This window comes from Rattus norvegicus, chromosome 4 (genome assembly GCF_021556685.1).
Source record: "Rattus norvegicus strain SHRSP/BbbUtx chromosome 4, alternate assembly SHRSP_T2T, whole genome shotgun sequence".
Taxonomy (NCBI): domain Eukaryota; kingdom Metazoa; phylum Chordata; class Mammalia; order Rodentia; family Muridae; genus Rattus; species Rattus norvegicus.
Genome location: NC_141537.1, coordinates 46,362,908 through 46,380,316, shown reverse-complemented (window position 1 = coordinate 46,380,316; position 17,409 = coordinate 46,362,908). Strand labels below are relative to the sequence as shown.

Genomic DNA, 17,409 nt, shown 5'->3' with positions numbered 1-17,409 from the left:
CTTGCATGGTTCAAATTAGTACAGCCCCTTCTGAAGTGTTTTAACCCTAGTTCACCCCATTTTTTCATGGCCAGTTCTCCTTGAAGTGTTTTGTTTGTTGATTTAAAAATCCAAGAAGATAAGATTAACTGCTTTTCTAGTAGAAGACACTGGAATTGCTCTCTCTGAGCACAAACGTTATAACCTCTTTCAAAAGACAAATGCTAAAACAGACACTTGGAAATGCTTTGAAAAGATGGCATGCTTTCTAAGCGTCTAATACAAAGAAAAGCCATCTTGTTGTTGTGAATATTAACATTAATGACTCTGTTTTTCATGTGGTAGATAGTTATTAAATATGATGCCTATATGATCAAATCCCCGAGAAAGCAGAAGCTTTCTAAGATCTGGCTGTTAACACAGGTTCTTCTTTGCAAAGACTTCCAAAAGGGACCTGAATTGTGTTGCTGGAATAAACCTTTGAAATATGTGTTTCAACCCAAGTCACAGCAGGAATAATGTTTTCCTTACCAGGGCTCCACCCTCCTCTGCTCTAACTGAAATTCCCCTTAGGTCAATTGATCAACCCACTTACAACTAATTAATGCATAAAACACAATGTTCCCTACAACTAATCACTACCAGGCAGAACTTTACTGAGATGCCCTGGGAGGGCTGTGCTTGGAAGTCATCATCTCTGTCTTTCTTGGAACTCTTAAGCTTGCTCTGCCGGCCTCATCCAATGTGGTCCAGTAAGTGTGGAGAATAAACTTGCCAGTGTGCCGAGGTAGCAGGTCCATATTAGTTACTCCATTTTCGTCTGCCATCTAGTCTGTAAGGTTTTGTTTTGGAGAGTTTGAGATTTTTCTCCCATCTTGGTTGAGACTGGATCTTCCTATATAGTGCCAGCTAATCGTGAACTCACTTATGTAACCCATCTGACCTTAAAGTCATGATGTTTCCCCCTGCTTCAGCCTTCTGAGTGCTGGGGTTATAATAGGTGCTAGCATTCTTGGCTCAATCTGTAGTTTTTGATTTAGCCTTGCAGAACATCTATTTCTGCCTTTATGACTACTTACCATGTGAGCTGTCACTATGTCAGCCTCACCTATGGCTGTGCAGGTGCTTTGGGAGGGGCTATTCTTGTATTTGAGGTGACTGGGGAGAAAGGTCTGGATTCAGAGTGAAGATCCTGGTTCCCAATCTTTTTGCTGCTACTCATTAGCTATGAACCCACTAGGGCATTATCCTGCTTCTGTGGCTTATATTTCCTCACCTGTAAAATGAGCCATGATGCATCTCAAATGCTCTTCTGGGTTCAGTGCTCTCAATACATAAAGTAGCCATTGAAAGGAAGAGAAGTAATTGGAAAACACTGACACATGGTTTGGGAAACACTTGTGTTAACATTCTTACAAACGCCACGAGCGCTGTATCAAGAAGGTGAACTTCTGCTAAAGCTGCTGCTTCCTTGCTCTTGAGTTTCCTTTAAAAAAAGAAATAACAAAGCTGTGCCTTTTAAACTTCACCTCATACATTCTATGGTTTTCAGACAAGGACTTAAGAGCTTGATTTAATATATAAAATCATTTCGAATTGATGAAAAAAATCAATCTTGGTATAAATGAGAAGAAATGAGTGCTCCAATTTATTTCGTTCCAGACTAAAGACTGAAGTCAGAGGAATCCATAATAAATAAGCAAGCCGAATAGGACCAATTAAAAAGCACATCTGCCCATGGTCATCACAGAGAAGTGCATTGTGTTGTCTCAGAAGGACTCCGCAGCAGCTGAAGGGGGACACTGTGTGAGAGAGAGAGAGAGAGAGTGAGAGAGAGAGAGAGAATGAGAGAGAGAGAGAGAGAGAGAGAGAGAGAGAGAGAGAGAGAGAGAGATGAATGACTAGAGAAGCAAACGTGCTGTGAGAAACGTCAAAATCTGGGTGGGTAGAGTTAGAACCAGAGGAAGAATCTAGACTAGCAGGCAAACAGAGATTTTAGCTGGACATTCAGGACCACATTTGAAGTCACAGGAGGAAAAACAACAAACAAACAAACAACAAGCCAACCACTAGAACTGAAATCTGGCTAGAGGGTGATCCTGTGAATATATTCCAAAGAGAATATAATGAAAGAGTGAACATGACAGTTTAAAGGGAAGCTTACTGTTCTCCCTCATTTTCTCTCATGTATAACTTAGTGTTTGATTTCTGAATGTATGTGCACAATTTCTCCACTAGCTAGATTACAACAAGCAGGGTGACTGAACTGCCTTAGCACTTAATACCATCTACACAGGTAATTTCATGCCATGAAGCCCGGAGCATGTCCAGATGCTGTGAAGAACAGGAGAGGTCCCCAGCTTCTAAGCAGTTGGTGAACATAGAATTTGGAAGAATAATTTGGTGCCATTCTCCCAGTGGAGGAGTTAGAGGAAGGACTGAAGGAGCTGAAGGGGTTTGCAACTCCATAGGAAGAACAACGATATTAACCAACCAGAGCTCCAAGAGTTCCCAGGGACTAAACCATCAACCAAAGAGGGACCCACAGCTCCAGCTACATAGCAGAGGATGCCCTTGTTGGGCATCAGTGGGAGGAGAAACCCTTGGTGCTGTGAAGACTCCATGACTAGGGAATGGTAGGGCGGTGAGGTGGGAGTGGGTGGATGGGTGGGAGAGCACCCTCATAGAAGCACGGAGAGGGAGGATGGGATAGGTTTCTGGACCGGAAACCAGGAAAGGAGATACCATTTGAAATGCAAATAAAGAAAACATCCAATTTGAAATAAATAAATAAAATAAACAGATACAACGTCAATGCACCACTGATGCCAATGCTATTTTATTACAATAAAAAAAAATGATTGCCACTTGCTAAAATCTCCACAAATGAGTTTTTCTCTTTTTCACAGATGTTAGCCATAACCCACATCCCACAGAAGCATACTGTGTTCTGTGGTCTCTCAGCCAACGTGGGGTCACCCACATTCTATCATGAGAAGGGCCTTGTTTCCTCTTCAGACTTCTTTTTTTTTAATTAATTGATTTATTTATTCTTACACTCCAGATTTTATTCCCCTCCCAGTCCACCTCCCGACTGCTCCACATCCCATCCCTCTTCCCTGCCCCCTCTCCTCTCGACAAGGATGGTCCCCACCGCACCCACCCCACCAGACCTTTAAACTTCCTGGAGCTTCCAGCCTCTTGAGGGTTAGGTGCATCTTCTCTGACTGAACCCAGACCCAGGAGTCCTCTGTGTTGGGGTCCTCATCTCAGCTGGTGTGCGCTGCCTGCTTGGTGATCCAGTGTCTGAGAGATCTCAGGGGTCCAGGTTAACTGAGACTGCTGTTCCTCTTATAGGGTTGACTGTCTCCTCAGCTTCCTGCAGCTTTTCCCTAATTCAACCAGAGGGTCAGTAGTTTTTTGTTCATTGGTTGGGTACACATATCTGCATCTAATTCTTTCAGCTGCTTGTTGGGTCTTTTGGAGGGCAGTCATCTTAAGTCCATTTTTGTGAATGCCCAGTAGCCTCAATAATGGTGTCAGGCCTTGGGGCCTTCCCTTGAGATGGATCCCACCTTGGGTCTGTCGCTCTCTCTTTTCCTCAGGCTGTTCTCCATTTCCATCCCTGCATTTCCTTCAGACAGGAAGAATTATGGGTCAGAGCTTTGACTGTAGGATAGCAACCCCATCCCTCACTTGATGCCCTGTCTTTCTGCTGGAGGTGGGTTCAATAAGTTTCCTCTCCCCACTGTAGGGCATTTCATCTAGTGTTCCCCTCCCACCTTTGAGTCCTGAGAACCTCTCACTTTCCAGGTCTCTGGTATATTCTAGAGCATCCTCTCAACCTCCTTCCTCCAAGGGCATCTGTTTCCATTCTTTCTGCTGGCCCTCAGGGCTTCAGTCCTTTTCCCCTACCCACTACCAGATCATGTTCTCCTCTCTCCACCACCTCCATTCCCTGTCACTCCCCTGCCCCTTCCTCCCCCCTTGTGATTGCTTTCTTCTCCCTCCCAAGTGGAATGAGGCATCCTCACTTGGGACTTTCAGCTTGTTGACCTTTTTGAGTTCTATGGTCTGTATCTTGGGTATTCTGTACTTTTTTGGCTAATATTCACTTATCAGTGAGAACATACTGTGCATGTCCTTTTGGGTCTGAGTTACCTCACCCAGGATGGTATTTTCTAGTTTCATCCATTTTCCTACAAAATTCAGTATGTCCTAGTTCCTAATAGCTGAGTAGTGTTCCATTGTGTAAGTGAACCACATTTTCTTTATTCTTCCATTGTGAGGCATCTGGGTTGTTTCCATCTTCTGGCTATCATGAATAGGCCCTTATGAACATAGTGGAACATGTGCCTCTGTGGCATGGTGGGTCACTTTTTGGGTATATTCCCAAGAGTGGTATTGCTGGGTCTTTAGATCAGTCTATTTCCAAATTTCTGAGGAACCTCCAAATTGATTTCCAGAGTGGTTTTACCAGTTTGCAATCCCACCAGTAATGGAGGAGTGTTCCTCTTTCTCCACATCCTTGCCGACATGTGTTGTCACCTGAGGTTTTGATCTTAACCATTCTGACTGGTGTGAGGTGGAATCCTGCTTTCCACAGTGATCAGTAAGCCCCAATGCCAGAGCTCTACAGATGTATAGGTGGCCTTGCTGAGGTCACTTTGCTGTATTGTGTACTGGGAGGAACAGAATACGGCTTCTGTCACATAGACTTTTACCAGAAGTAGGATGGGATCATGAATTTAATATGTCTTTTGTCAATCTCCTTTCATTCTCTTCCACACCGATAAACAATTCTGTATCTCTTTAAGGATTCCTGCTCTGGTGTGTATGTGTTTATGTGAACGTATGTGCATGTATATGTGTAAACACTCATGTGGTCATCTCTATACTTTATTTACTTCCAATAGATAGACTGGGGAGGTGGAAATCCAGTTCAGTGACATCTTCAGAGGAAGAACACTAGCCTTGAGGGAAGTAACTGAAAAACAACCTCAAGCTTGCTTCAAACAGTAGTGTTTGAGAAAAAAGACCTAGGGCAGAAACAAATTCAGAGTACCTCAAAGGTCCTAAGAGATTCGCAGAAGCGTTTTCACAGGCAACCTCCCACTCTGGGTGGGAAAATAAGAAATGTTAAGTCACAGATGTGTTCCTTTTCACTCATTCTTACCCTGAGGTTTAGTAGTCATGAAATAACTGGTCATATCAATAAAATGTGTGGACCTGCATATTTTAATCAGCTCATTATAGTAACTTGTGTCCTCTAAGTAGCCTATGACATCATGTTATGTGCCTTGTGTGTGCATAACATAATTTAAAATATATAATAAATGCAAGAAATTTCAATTAGAATGAGAGAGAAAGATGTGTATGTGATGGATATGCCAACTCCCTCACTGTCATAGCTGTTTACTCCATAGCACATAATATTGTATTGAGTTCTTTAAATGTACACAATACCATCCACTCATGTTAGTGTGTTTTGGGGCACTGAGAATTGAATACAAGGCCCTGTGCATGCTCACCAGCTCTCCACTGCTGAGCCATAGTGGAAGCATCAATTTATCTTTTTTTTTCCTTTTTTTGGAGCTGAGGACCGAACCCAGGGCCTTGTGCTTACTAGGCAAGCGCTCTACCACTGAGCTAAATCCCCAACCCCTCAATTTATCTTTTTAAAGCATCAGACTACACCCTCCCAAAAACTCCAATTATAATACAAAGAAAAGGAGAAACGCAAAGCAAAGTGTGTACACACGGAAGCTGATGTGTGGCTATTCAAAGGGGGAGATGTATGGGAAGCCTCTTGAGCAAAGTCCCCAGATCTATGAGACACCCTGAAAATACTAGTGGGAGATAAAATTAGTTAGAATGAAAAGGACAAGCCTTGGAGACATCCATCTCCTGCAATGTCTCCATAAAATCATAACAGAGCTTAGAAAACTTTTGTCACAGCCTTCTGAGTTTTGCTCAATAAAATTATGACAGAGGCCTCTCTAGGGCATAGAACAAAAATTTATCCATCAAGACAGAATGATGAGGGATCTTAATATTGTTATGAATGACTCTGAGGCAAACTACTGTGGAGTTATATTAATACAAAGCCGGTGGGTTATTTCACTTAGCTCTCAAAAACTATTTAAGGGGAGGGCTTCTCTAATCACAGGAGTAACAACACCTTTTTGACTATCTTATTATCTTGAAATTACCTAACACACACATACTAGAGAGTTAAAATAACCACTTATATTACATATTGGCTTTCCAGTCTTTTGGAAATTGGAACCTCTGTTGGAATTTTGTAATTATTTATAAGTCATTTGTTAATCATCTATAGCCTTTACTGTAAAAATTAAATGGAGTCCCATGTCTGTCATGGGTTGAGGCTGGGGGGCTCCTCACTCACTTACTGTTACATGCATTGAGTATCAGCTCCTCTTGGCTACGATTGACTAGAGGGTAGAAGGGGATATCTAAAGAAAGCCAGCCCAGCCTAAAGTGGTCTGCAGTGGACAAGGAAAGGCAGTGCAAGTCTTGGTTAACTTTCTAAGCAGTGCTGTTGAGTCGGACCCAACTGCTGATTTTCCATCGAATCTATAGTGCCTGACAAAGGTTTGACCACCGGAAACTCCTTGTGTTTATTCTTCAGTTTTCCTCTTCTTCCATTCTTACTGGATATTTTATTTATTTACATTTCAAATGTTATGCCTTTCCGGGTTTCCCCTCTGTAAACCCCCTATCCCATCCTCCCTCCCCCTGCTTCTGTGGGGGTGATCTCCCACCCACCCACCCACTCTCACCTCACCGCTCTGCCATTCCCCTACACTGGGGCATCAAGCCTTCACAGGACCAAGGGCCTTTCCTCCCATTGACGCCCGACAAGGCCATCCTCTGCTACATATGCGGCTGGAGCCATGGGCCCCTCCATGTGTACTCTTTGATTGGTAGTTTCCTCTCTGGGAGCTCTGAGGGGGTCTGGTTGCTTGATATTGTTGCTCTTCCTATGCATTTGCAAATCGCTTCAGCTCCTTCAGTCCTTTCTCTAACTCCTCCATTGGAGATCCTGTTTTCAGTCCAATGGTTGGCTGCGAGCATCTGCCTGAGTCTAGCAAATTCAGTTTTCCTTCTCATACCTTCCAGTATCTTCCAAAGGACCTCCTTGATTGATCCCTTGTTTTATTTTATGCTCTATTAAACTGGAAGGATTAGCTCTCTTCCTTCAGAAGGGTTTTAAAGGCACTGAAAACTTGCAAAGACAATGCATTTTCGTGGAATGTATATTCTTCATATGTTCCCACTAGCTTAGGTCCTGCCAATCATACATTTTTCTTAATTATTTTCTATTATTTGTTTCCTACACTTCAATGTTCATGAAACATTGCTATAAACGTGTCTATCATCAAATGTGATATGAATGTACTAGTGTCCTTAGAATTACCACAGGTTCAAATTTGTAGAAATTGCACTCTAGTGATACAAATCTAGATTCTTGTGGGATATCTAGCACTCCTTTTGGCTATGAGCTTCAGTTTAAGCTCAACAATATTTGCTCTTCAGAATTTGCTTCAGTGGAATGAGTCTTGAACCAAGTACTTTGTCCTTATGGTCTTTAAAACAAATAACTTCCCCTGCCGAGCACAGACTGGTTCGTTCGCTGAACCTTCTTACCCGAGTCCAAAGCAGCAGCATGGGTACACCCTGTCCACTTGACATTTTTGACGTCTCTCATATCACTGCTGGTACATAGTTTCTGGGATTTCCCTCCAATCTGTGCAAGGATAATCCTGGGGCAGTCCTTTGAGGAGGATTCTTCCTCTAGAGATGGCTGCAAGAAACTTGAATACCAGAAAAAAATGTTGGGAAATTATTGGACTGTTTGTTCTAATGTAACTTATCTGAGAAAACATGAGACATCTCAGGTATCCAGAAGGGACTGCCCTGAGCCACCAGTGTCTTAGCAGAACTGTGGCTCACTCTAGCTAAAGGAAGGAATGACCATAGCCTGAACATATTTGAACAAATTTCAAAACCAGGTATACATATATTCTTTAACCTTATTCTAGTTGGAATTGCTATGGGCGTTTACTTTAGGATTTTAGGTTGATAGCTATAAGATTCTGGAAGACCATCAATTACGATAAAACAGATTTATTTGTTTTCAGGAATTAATTGATTTTTCCTGGTTGGAATTTATTGTCTTTTGTCCTAACTCACCCATATGAGGAATAAGCTTTCCAACCTTCCAAAGGACTGCGTTTCCATCCAGGATGGACTTCTTTTTTTTTTTTAATTTAATTTAGCTTTATTTTGTGTATTTTTTTATTAACTTGAGTATTTCTTATTTACATTTCAAATGTTATTCCCTTTCCCGGTTTCCGGGCAAACATCCCCCTAATCCCTCCCCCTCCCCTTCTTTATGGGTGTTCCCCTCCCCATCCTCCCCCATTGCCGCCCTCCCCTCCACAATCACGTTCACTGGGGGTTCAGTCTTAGCAGGACCCAGGGCTTCCCCTTCCACTGGTGCTCTTACTAGGATATTCATTGCTACCTATGGGGTCAGAGTCCAGGGTCAGTCCATGTATAGTCTTTAGGTAGTGGCTTAGTCCCTGGAAGCTCTGGTTGCTTGGCATTGTTGTACATAAGGGGTCTCGAGCCCCTTCAAGCTCTTCCAGTTCTTTCTCTGATTCCTTCATGAGGGTCCTATTCTCAGTTCAGTGGTTTGCTGCTGGCATTCGCCTCTGTATTTGCTGTATTCTGGCTGTGTCTCTCAGGAGCGATCTACATCCGGCTCCTGTCGGTCTGCATTTCTTTGCTTCATCCATCTTGTCTAATTGGGTGGCTGTATATGTATGGGCCACATGTGGGGCAGGCTCTGAATGGGTGTTCCTTCATTCTCTGTTTTAATCTTTGCCTCTCTATTCCCTGCCAAGTGTATTCTTGTTCCCCTTTTAAAGAAGAAGTGAAGCATTCACATTTTGATCACCAGGATGGACTTCTTTTTTTTTTTTTTTTTTTATTAACTTGAGTATTTCTTATATACATTTCGAGTGTTATTCCCTTTCCCGGTTTCCGGGCAAACATCCCCCTCCCCCCTCCCCTTCCTTATGGGTGTTCCCCTCCCAACCCTCCCCCCATTGCCGCCCTCCCCCCATAGACTAGTTCACTGGGGGTTCAGTCTTAGCAGGACCCAGGGCTTCCCCTTCCACTGGTGCTCTTACTAGGATATTCATTGCTACCTATCGGGTCAGAGTCCAGGGTCAGTCCATGTATAGTCTTTAGGTAGTGGCTTAGTCCCTGGAAGCTCTGGTTGCTTGGCATTGTTGTACTTTTGGGGTCTCGAGCCCCTTCAAGCTCTTCCAGTTCTTTCTCTGATTCCTTCAATAGGGGACCTATTCTCAGTCCAGTGGTTTGCTGCTGGCATTCACCTCTATATTTGCTGTATTCTGGCTGTGTCTCTCAGGAGCGATCTACATCCGGCTCCTGTCGGTCTGCACTTCTTTGCTTCATCCATCTTGTCTAATTGGGTGGCTGTATATGTATGGGCCACATGTGGGGCAGGCTCTGAATGGGTGTTCCTTCAGTCTCTGTTTTAATCTTTGCCTCTCCCTTCCCTGCCAAGGGTATTCTTTTTCCTCATTTAAAGAAGGAGCGAAGCATTCACATTTTGATCATCCGTCTTGAGTTTCGTTTGTTCTAGGGATCTAGGGTAATTCAAGCATTTGGGCTAATAGCCACTTATCAATGAGTACATACCATGTATGTCTTTCTGTGATTGGGTTAGCTCACTCAGGATGATATTTTCCAGTTCCAACCATTTGCCTACGAATTTCATAAACTCGTTGTTTTTGATAGCTGAGTAATATTCCATTGTGTAGATGTACCACATTTTCTGTATCCATTCCTCTGTTGAAGGGCATCTGGGTTCTTTCCATTTTCTGGCTATTATAAATAAGGCTGCGATGAACATAGTGGAGCACGTGTCTCTTTTATATGTTGAGGCATCTTTTGGGTATATGCCCAAGAGAGGTATAGCTGGATCCTCAGGCAGTTCAATGTCCAATTTTCTGAGGAACCTCCAGACTGATTTCCAGAATGGTTTTACCAGTCTGCAATCCCACCAACAATGGAGGAGTGTTCCTCTTTCTCCACATCCTCGCCAGCATCTGCTGTCACCTGAGTTTTTGATCTTAGCCAATCGCACTGGTGTGAGGTGAAATCTCAGGGTTGTTTTGATTTGCATTTCCCTTATGAATAAGATGTTGAACATTTCTTTAGGTGTTTCTCAGCCATTTGGCATTCCTCAGCTGTGAATTCTTTGTTTAGCTCTGAACCCCATTTTTTAATAGGGTTATTTGTTTCCCTGCGGTCTAACTTCTTGAGTTCTTTGTATATTTTGGATATAAGGCCTCTATCTGTTGTAGGATTGGTAAAGATCTTTTCCCAATCTGTTGGTTGCCGTTTTGTCCTAACCACAGTGTCCTTTGCCTTACAGAAGCTTTGCAGTTTTATGAGATCCCATTTGTCGATTCTTGATCTGAGAGCATAAGCCATTGGTGTTTTGTTCAGGAAATTTTTTCCAGTGCCCATGTGTTCCAGATGCTTCCCTAGTTTTTCTTCTATTAGTTTGAGTGTGTCTGCTTTGATGTGGAGGTCCTTGATCCACTTGGACTTAAGCTTTGTACAGGGTGATAAGCATGGATCGATCTGCATTCTTCTACATGTTGCCCTCCAGTTGAACCAGCACCATTTGCTGAAAATGCTATCTTTTTTCCATTGGATGGTTTTGGCTCCTTTGTCAAAAATCAAGTGACCATAGGTGTGTGGGTTCATTTCTGGGTCTTCAATTCTATTCCATTGGTCTATCTGTCTGTCTCTGTACCAATACCATGCAGTTTTTATCACTATTGCTCTGTAATACTGCTTGAGTTCAGGGATAGTGATTCCCCCTGAAGTCCTTTTATTGTTGAGGATAGCTTTAGCTATCCTGGGTTTTTTGTTATTCCAGATGAATTTGCAAATTGTTCTGTCTAACTCTTTGAAGAATTGGATTGGTATTTTGATGGGGATTGCATTGAATCTGTAGATTGCTTTTGGTAAAATGGCCATTTTTACTATATTAATCCTGCCAATCCATGAGCATGGGAGATCTTTCCATCTTCTGAGGTCTTCTTCAATTTCTTTCCTCAGTGTCTTGAAGTTCTTATTGTACAGATCTTTTACTTGCTTGGTTAAAGTCACACCGAGGTACTTTATATTATTTGGGTCTATTATGAAGGGTGTCGTTTCCCTAATTTCTTTCTCGGCTTGTTTCTCTTTTGTATAGAGGAAGGCAACTGATTTATTTGAGTTAATTTTATACCCAGCCACTTTGCTGAATTTGTTTATCAGCTTTAGTAGTTCTCTGGTGGAACTTTTGGGATCACTTAAATATACTATCATGTCATCTGCAAATAGTGATATTTTGACCTCTTCTTTTCCGATCTGTATCCCTTTGATCTCCTTTTGTTGTCTGATTGCTCTGGCTAGAACTTCAAGAACTATATTGAATAAGTAGGGAGAGAGCGGGCAGCCTTGTCTAGTCCCTGATTTTAGTGGGATTGCTTCAAGTTTCTCTCCATTTAGTTTAATGTTAGCAACTGGTTTGCTGTATATGGCTTTTACTATGTTTAGGTATGGGCCTTGAATTCCTATTCTTTCCAGGACTTTTATCATGAAGGGGTGTTGAATTTTGTCAAATGCTTTCTCAGCATCTAATGAAATGATCATGTGGTTCTGTTCTTTCAGTTTGTTTATATAATGGATCACGTTGATGGTTTTCCGTATATTAAACCATCCCTGCATGCCTGGGATGAAGCCTACTTGATCATGGTGGATGATTGTTTTGATGTGCTCTTGAATTCGGTTTGCCAGAATTTTATTGAGTATATTTGCGTCGATATTCATAAGGGAAATTGGTCTGAAGTTCTCTTTCTTTGTTGGGTCTTTGTGTGGTTTAGGTATAAGAGTAATTGTGGCTTCGTAGAAGGAATTCGGTAGGGCTCCATCTGTTTCAATTTTGTGGAATAGTTTGGATAATATTGGTATGAGGTCTTCTATGAAGGTTTGATAGAATTCTGCACTAAACCCGTCTGGACCTGGGCTCTTTTTGGTTGGGAGACCTTTAATGACTGCTTCTATTTCCTTAGGAGTTATGGGGTTGTTTAACTGGTTTATCTGTTCCTGATTTAACTTCGATACCTGGTATCTGTCTAGGAAATTGTCCATTTCCTGAAGATTTTCAAATTTTGTTGAATATAGGTTTTTATAGTAAGATCTGATGATTTTTTGAATTTCCTCCGAATCTGTAGTTATGTCTCCCTTTTCATTTCTGATTTTGTTAATTTGGACACACTCTCTGTGTCCTCTCGTTAGTCTGGCTAAGGGTTTATCTATCTTGTTGATTTTCTCAAAGAACCAACTTTTGGTTCTGTTGATTCTTTCTATGGTCCTTTTTGTTTCTACTTGGTTGATTTCAGCTCTGACTTTGATTATTTCCTGCCTTCTACTCCTCCTGGGTGTATTTGCTTCTTTTTGTTCTAGAGCTTTTAGGTGTGCTGTCAAGCTGCTGACATATGCTCTTTCCTGTTTCTTTCTGCAGGCACTCAGCGCTATGAGTTTTCCTCTTAGCACAGCTTTCATTGTGTCCCATAAGTTTGAGTATGTTGTATCTTCATTTTCATTAAATTCTAAAAAGTTTTTAATTTCTTTCTTTATTTCTTCCTTGACCAGGTTATCATTGAGTAGAGCATTGTTCAATTTCCACGTATATGTGGGCATTCTTCCCTTATTGTTATTGAAGACCAGTTTTAGGCCGTGGTGGTCCGATAGCACGCATGGGATTATTTCTATCTTTCTGTACCTGTTGAGGCCCGTTTTTTGACCAATTATATGGTCAATTTTGGAGAAAGTACCATGAGGAGCTGAGAAGAAGGTATATCCTTTTGCTTTAGGATAGAATGTTCTATAAATATCCGTTAAGTCCATTTGGCTCATGACTTCTCTTAGTCTGTCTACATCACTGTTTAATTTCTGTTTCCATGATCTGTCCATTGATGAGAGTGGGGTGTTGAAATCTCCCACTATTATTGTGTGAGGTGCAATGTGTGTTTTGAGCTTTAGTAAGGTTTCTTTTACGTATGTAGGTGCCCTTGTATTTGGGGCATAGATATTTAGGATTGAGAGTTCATCTTGGTGGATTTTTCCTTTGATGAATATGAAGTGTCCTTCCTTATCTTTTTTGATGACTTTTAGTTGGAAATTGATTTTATTTGATATTAGAATGGCTACTCCAGCTTGCTTCTTCTGACCATTTGCTTGGAAAGTTGTTTTCCAGCCTTTCACTCTGAGGTAGTGTCTGTCTTTGTCTCTGAGGTGTGTTTCCTGTAGGCAGCAGAATGCAGGGTCCTCGTTGCGTATCCAGTTTGTTAATCTATGTCTTTTTATTGGGGAGTTGAGGCCATTGATATTGAGAGATATTAAGGAATAGTGATTATTGCTTCCCGTTATATTCATATTTGGATGTGAGGTTATGTTTGTGTGCTTTCATTCTCTTTGTTTTGTTGCCAAGACGATTAGTTTCTTGCTTCTTCTAGGGTATAGCTTGCCTCCTTATGTTGGGCTTTACCATTTATTATCCTTTGTAGTGCTGGATTTGTAGAAAGATATTGTGTAAATTTGGTTTTGTCATGGAATATCTTGGTTTCTCCATCAATGTTAATTGAGAGTTTTGCTGGATACAGTAACCTGGGCTGGCATTTGTGTTCTCTTAGGGTCTGTATGACATCAGTCCAGGATCTTCTGGCCTTCATAGTTTCTGGCAAGAAGTCTGGTGTGATTCTGATAGGTCTCCCTTTATATGTTACTTGACCTTTTTCCCTTACTGCTTTTAATATTCTTTCTTTATTTTGTGCGTTTGGTGTTTTGACAATTATGTGACGGGAGGTGTTTCTTTTCTGGTCCAATCTATTTGGAGTTCTGTAGGCTTCTTGTATGTCTATGGGTATCTCTTTTTTTAGGTTAGGGAAGTTTTCTTCTATGATTTTGTTGAAGATATTTACTGGTCCTTTGAGCTGGGAGTCTTCACTCTCTTCTATACCTATTATCCTTAGGTTTGATCTTCTCATTGAGTCCTGGATTTCCTGTATGTTTTGGACCAGTAGCTTTTTCCGCTTTACATTATCTTTGACAGTTGAGTCAATGATTTCTATGGAATCTTCTGCTCCTGAGATTCTCTCTTCCATCTCTTGTATTCTGTTGGTGAAGCTTGTATCTACAGCTCCTTGTCTCTTCTTTTGGTTTTCTATATCCAGGGTTGTTTCCATGTGTTCTTTCTTGATTGCTTCTATTTCCATTTTTAATTCCTTCAACTGTTTGATTGTGTTTTCCTGGAATTCTTTCAGGGATTTTTGCGATTCCTCTCTGTAGGCTTTTACTTGTTTATTAATGTTTTCCTGTGCTTCCCTAAGTGTGTTCATGTCTTTCTTGAAGTCCTCCAGCATCCTGATCAAATATGATTTTGAAACTAGATCTTGCTTTTCTGGTGTGTTTGGATATTCCATGTTTGTTTTGGTGGGAGAATTGGGCTCCGATGATGGCATGTAGTCTTGGTTTCTGTTGCTTGGGTTCCTGCGCTTGCCTCTCGCCATCAGATTATCTCTAGTGTTACTTTGTTCTGCTATTTCTGACAGTGGCTAGACTGTCCTATAAGCCTGTGTGTCAGGAGTGCTGTAGACCTGTTTTCCTCTCTTTCAGTCAGTTATGGGGACAGAGTGTTCTGCTTTCGGGCGTGTAGTTTTTCCTCTCTACAGGTCTTCAGCTGTTCCTGTGGGCCTGTGTCTTGAGTTCACCAGGCAGCTTTCTTGCAGCAGAAAATTTGGTCTTACCTGTGGTCCCGAGGCTCAGGTTTGCTCGTGGGGTGCTGCCCAGGGGCTCTCTGCAGCGGCAGCAACCAGGAAGACCTGTGCCGCCCCTTCTGGGAGCTTCAGTGCACCAGGGTTCCAGATGGTCTTTGGCTTTTTCCTCTGGCGTCCGAGATGTGTGTGCAGGGAGCAGTCTCTTCTGGTTTCCCAGGCTTGTCTGCCTCTCTGAAGGTTTAGCTCTCCCTCCCACGGGATTTGGGTGCAGAGAACTGTTTATCCGGTCTGTTTCCTTCAGGGTCCGGCGGTGTCTCTGGCAGGGGTCCTGCCGCTCCCCCACGGGAGCCCAGAGGCCTTATACAGTTTCCTCTTGGGCCAGGGATGTGGGCAAGGGTGAGCAGTGTTGGTGGTCTCTTCCGCTCTGCAGCCTCAGGAGTGCCCACCTAACCAGGTGGTTGGGTCTCTCTCTCACCGGGTCTGGGAGCAGAGAGCTGCTGCGGGCCGGGATCTGCGGGTGTACCAGGATGGACTTCTAAGTCTTTGATAATAGCTATCAAATGGCAAGGGAGATCTGTATTATGATGTCATCATGACGCAAGGCAGATACAGGTAGGGCAAAGCTATTATTGGATGAGAAGGAAGGCTAGGGAGGGAAAAAGTCTAGGCAGGAGAGAGGAGGAGGAGAGGCGGGAGAATCAAGTTGGAGACGGAGAAAGATGACTCCCAAGCCTCTAATATCTGGGACTATTGGCCCTTGGTATGGCATCACTGGTACATGAAAGATTTTGTAAGAAGCAAAACTAGTGGGAAGGGTGTAATGCATTGGGGTTGTGCCTTTAACGGGAATAGTAGGATGCTGGCTCCTCCGCCTGTCATTTCACTTAGCAGCTGCGAACCAAAGGAGTTTTGCTCTGCTTCATGCAACCACCATCCTCTACTTTCTTGCTAAAGACCCAAAAGCAGTGAGGCCAACAGCTCATGAACCAAGGCCTCTAAAGCTGAGCCAACCCAGCCTCCTCTACTTACACGCTCATTATCTTAAGTATTTGTTGTAAGAAAGACAACTAGTGGGGCTGGAGAGATGGCTCAGTGGTTATAGCACTGTCTGCTCTCCCAGAGGTCCTGAGTTCAATTCCCAGCAACCACATGGTGGCTCACAACTATCTGTAATGGGATCCGATGCCCTCTTCTGGTGTGTCTGAAGACAGCCACAGTGTACTCATAAATAAATAAATAAATAAATAAATAAATAAATAAATAAATAAATCTTTAAAAAAAAAGGGGGGGTTGGGGATTTAGCTCAGTGGTAGAGCACTTGCCTAGCAAGCGCAAGGCCCTGGGTTCGGTCCCCAGCTCCAAAAAAAAGAAAAAAGAAAAAAAAAGAAAGACAACTAGTACGTGGGAGATCTGCAAGAGTTAACCATCACTTGTGTATTCATTAGACACATACACACACGCACACACATGCACACACACGCATCTGCACACACATGCATCTGCACACACATGCACACACATGCACACACATGCATCTGCACACATACACATGTATATGCACATGCACGCCCACACACACGCAGGTACACACACATGCACATGCATGAACACAGACACGGACACATATATACATCACAGACCGCAAGAAAAGCTTCTTTGGGAGTTTTAAGCATTAAATGACCTTGAGAGTCTGTTTGAAATATTTCTTGGCTATTTATTGCATGTGTCTCCAAACAACTACTGTGTCCCCCACGGTCGTTAATATTCTTCCCCAAAGGCGGCATCTGTCAGAAATGGTGAAATGTGATCCAGCATAAATAGGATGAGGTATTTCCATTGGTTCCTGTGGTCTACCACGGCTCGCTTAAGCTCCCAAGGGGAGACAGAAGTCCTGTTCATCACACATGGAAACTTTCTAGACTGTGAGTGTCAAACCAGGAGCAGAGGTGCCTGCGGGTTTCAAAGGAAAACCAAATAAACAGCCAGTTCTTTTATCTTCTTTTCTTTTCCAGCACACATCCATTCTACCATATCCTCATTTAAATTTCACTCTCTCACCTTTGTTTGAACTAAAGCTTGTGCTCATGTTGAGCCAATAAAAACTACAAGAAGGAAACATCTGTACTGCTGTGTAACCAATCCTACAATCATCAGCTACGTGACAATCTTATTAAAGCTCAGACAGGACACTTGCAGAAGTTGTTTATAAGACACAATGAATAATGTGCTACCATATATATATATATACATATATATAATGTTAACTTATATTTTACATTTGAAATACACATTATTCCATGACATTTGGTTTGGGAAACAAATAAAAAAGATAGATGGGTCCCAGCCAATGCCTTACAGAAATTACTTACTGCATTAGAAGATACTGTTGAGTCCTGAAGTGTGAGCTGTTCAGGAAACTCCTGTTGTCTTGTCAATGGGAATTTTAAATGATATGCAAGCTTTCTGGAAAGTAATTTCAAAAACAAAGTTTTAATGTTGTGAGGAGAAATTTCTTTCCAAGTTTACAATTTAGGTA

At 42.2% G+C, this 17,409-nt stretch overlaps 1 long non-coding RNA gene across 5 annotated transcripts in view; it reads left to right on the top strand.

The window, feature by feature from the left end:
* LOC102550644 (uncharacterized) overlaps positions 1-17,409 on the top strand; it is a 186,537-nt gene that overhangs the window by 65,295 nt on the left and 103,833 nt on the right. The window contains exon 7 of one of the 5 annotated variants that reach the window (XR_015686386.1): positions 2,276-2,851. The exons of 3 other annotated variants lie outside the window; for them this stretch is intronic. This is a non-coding gene — a long non-coding RNA (uncharacterized LOC102550644). Of the gene's footprint in view, positions 1-1,641; positions 2,852-17,409 lie in introns of those variants that run through there. One more of the 5 variants, XR_015686384.1, reaches the window with a different exon arrangement.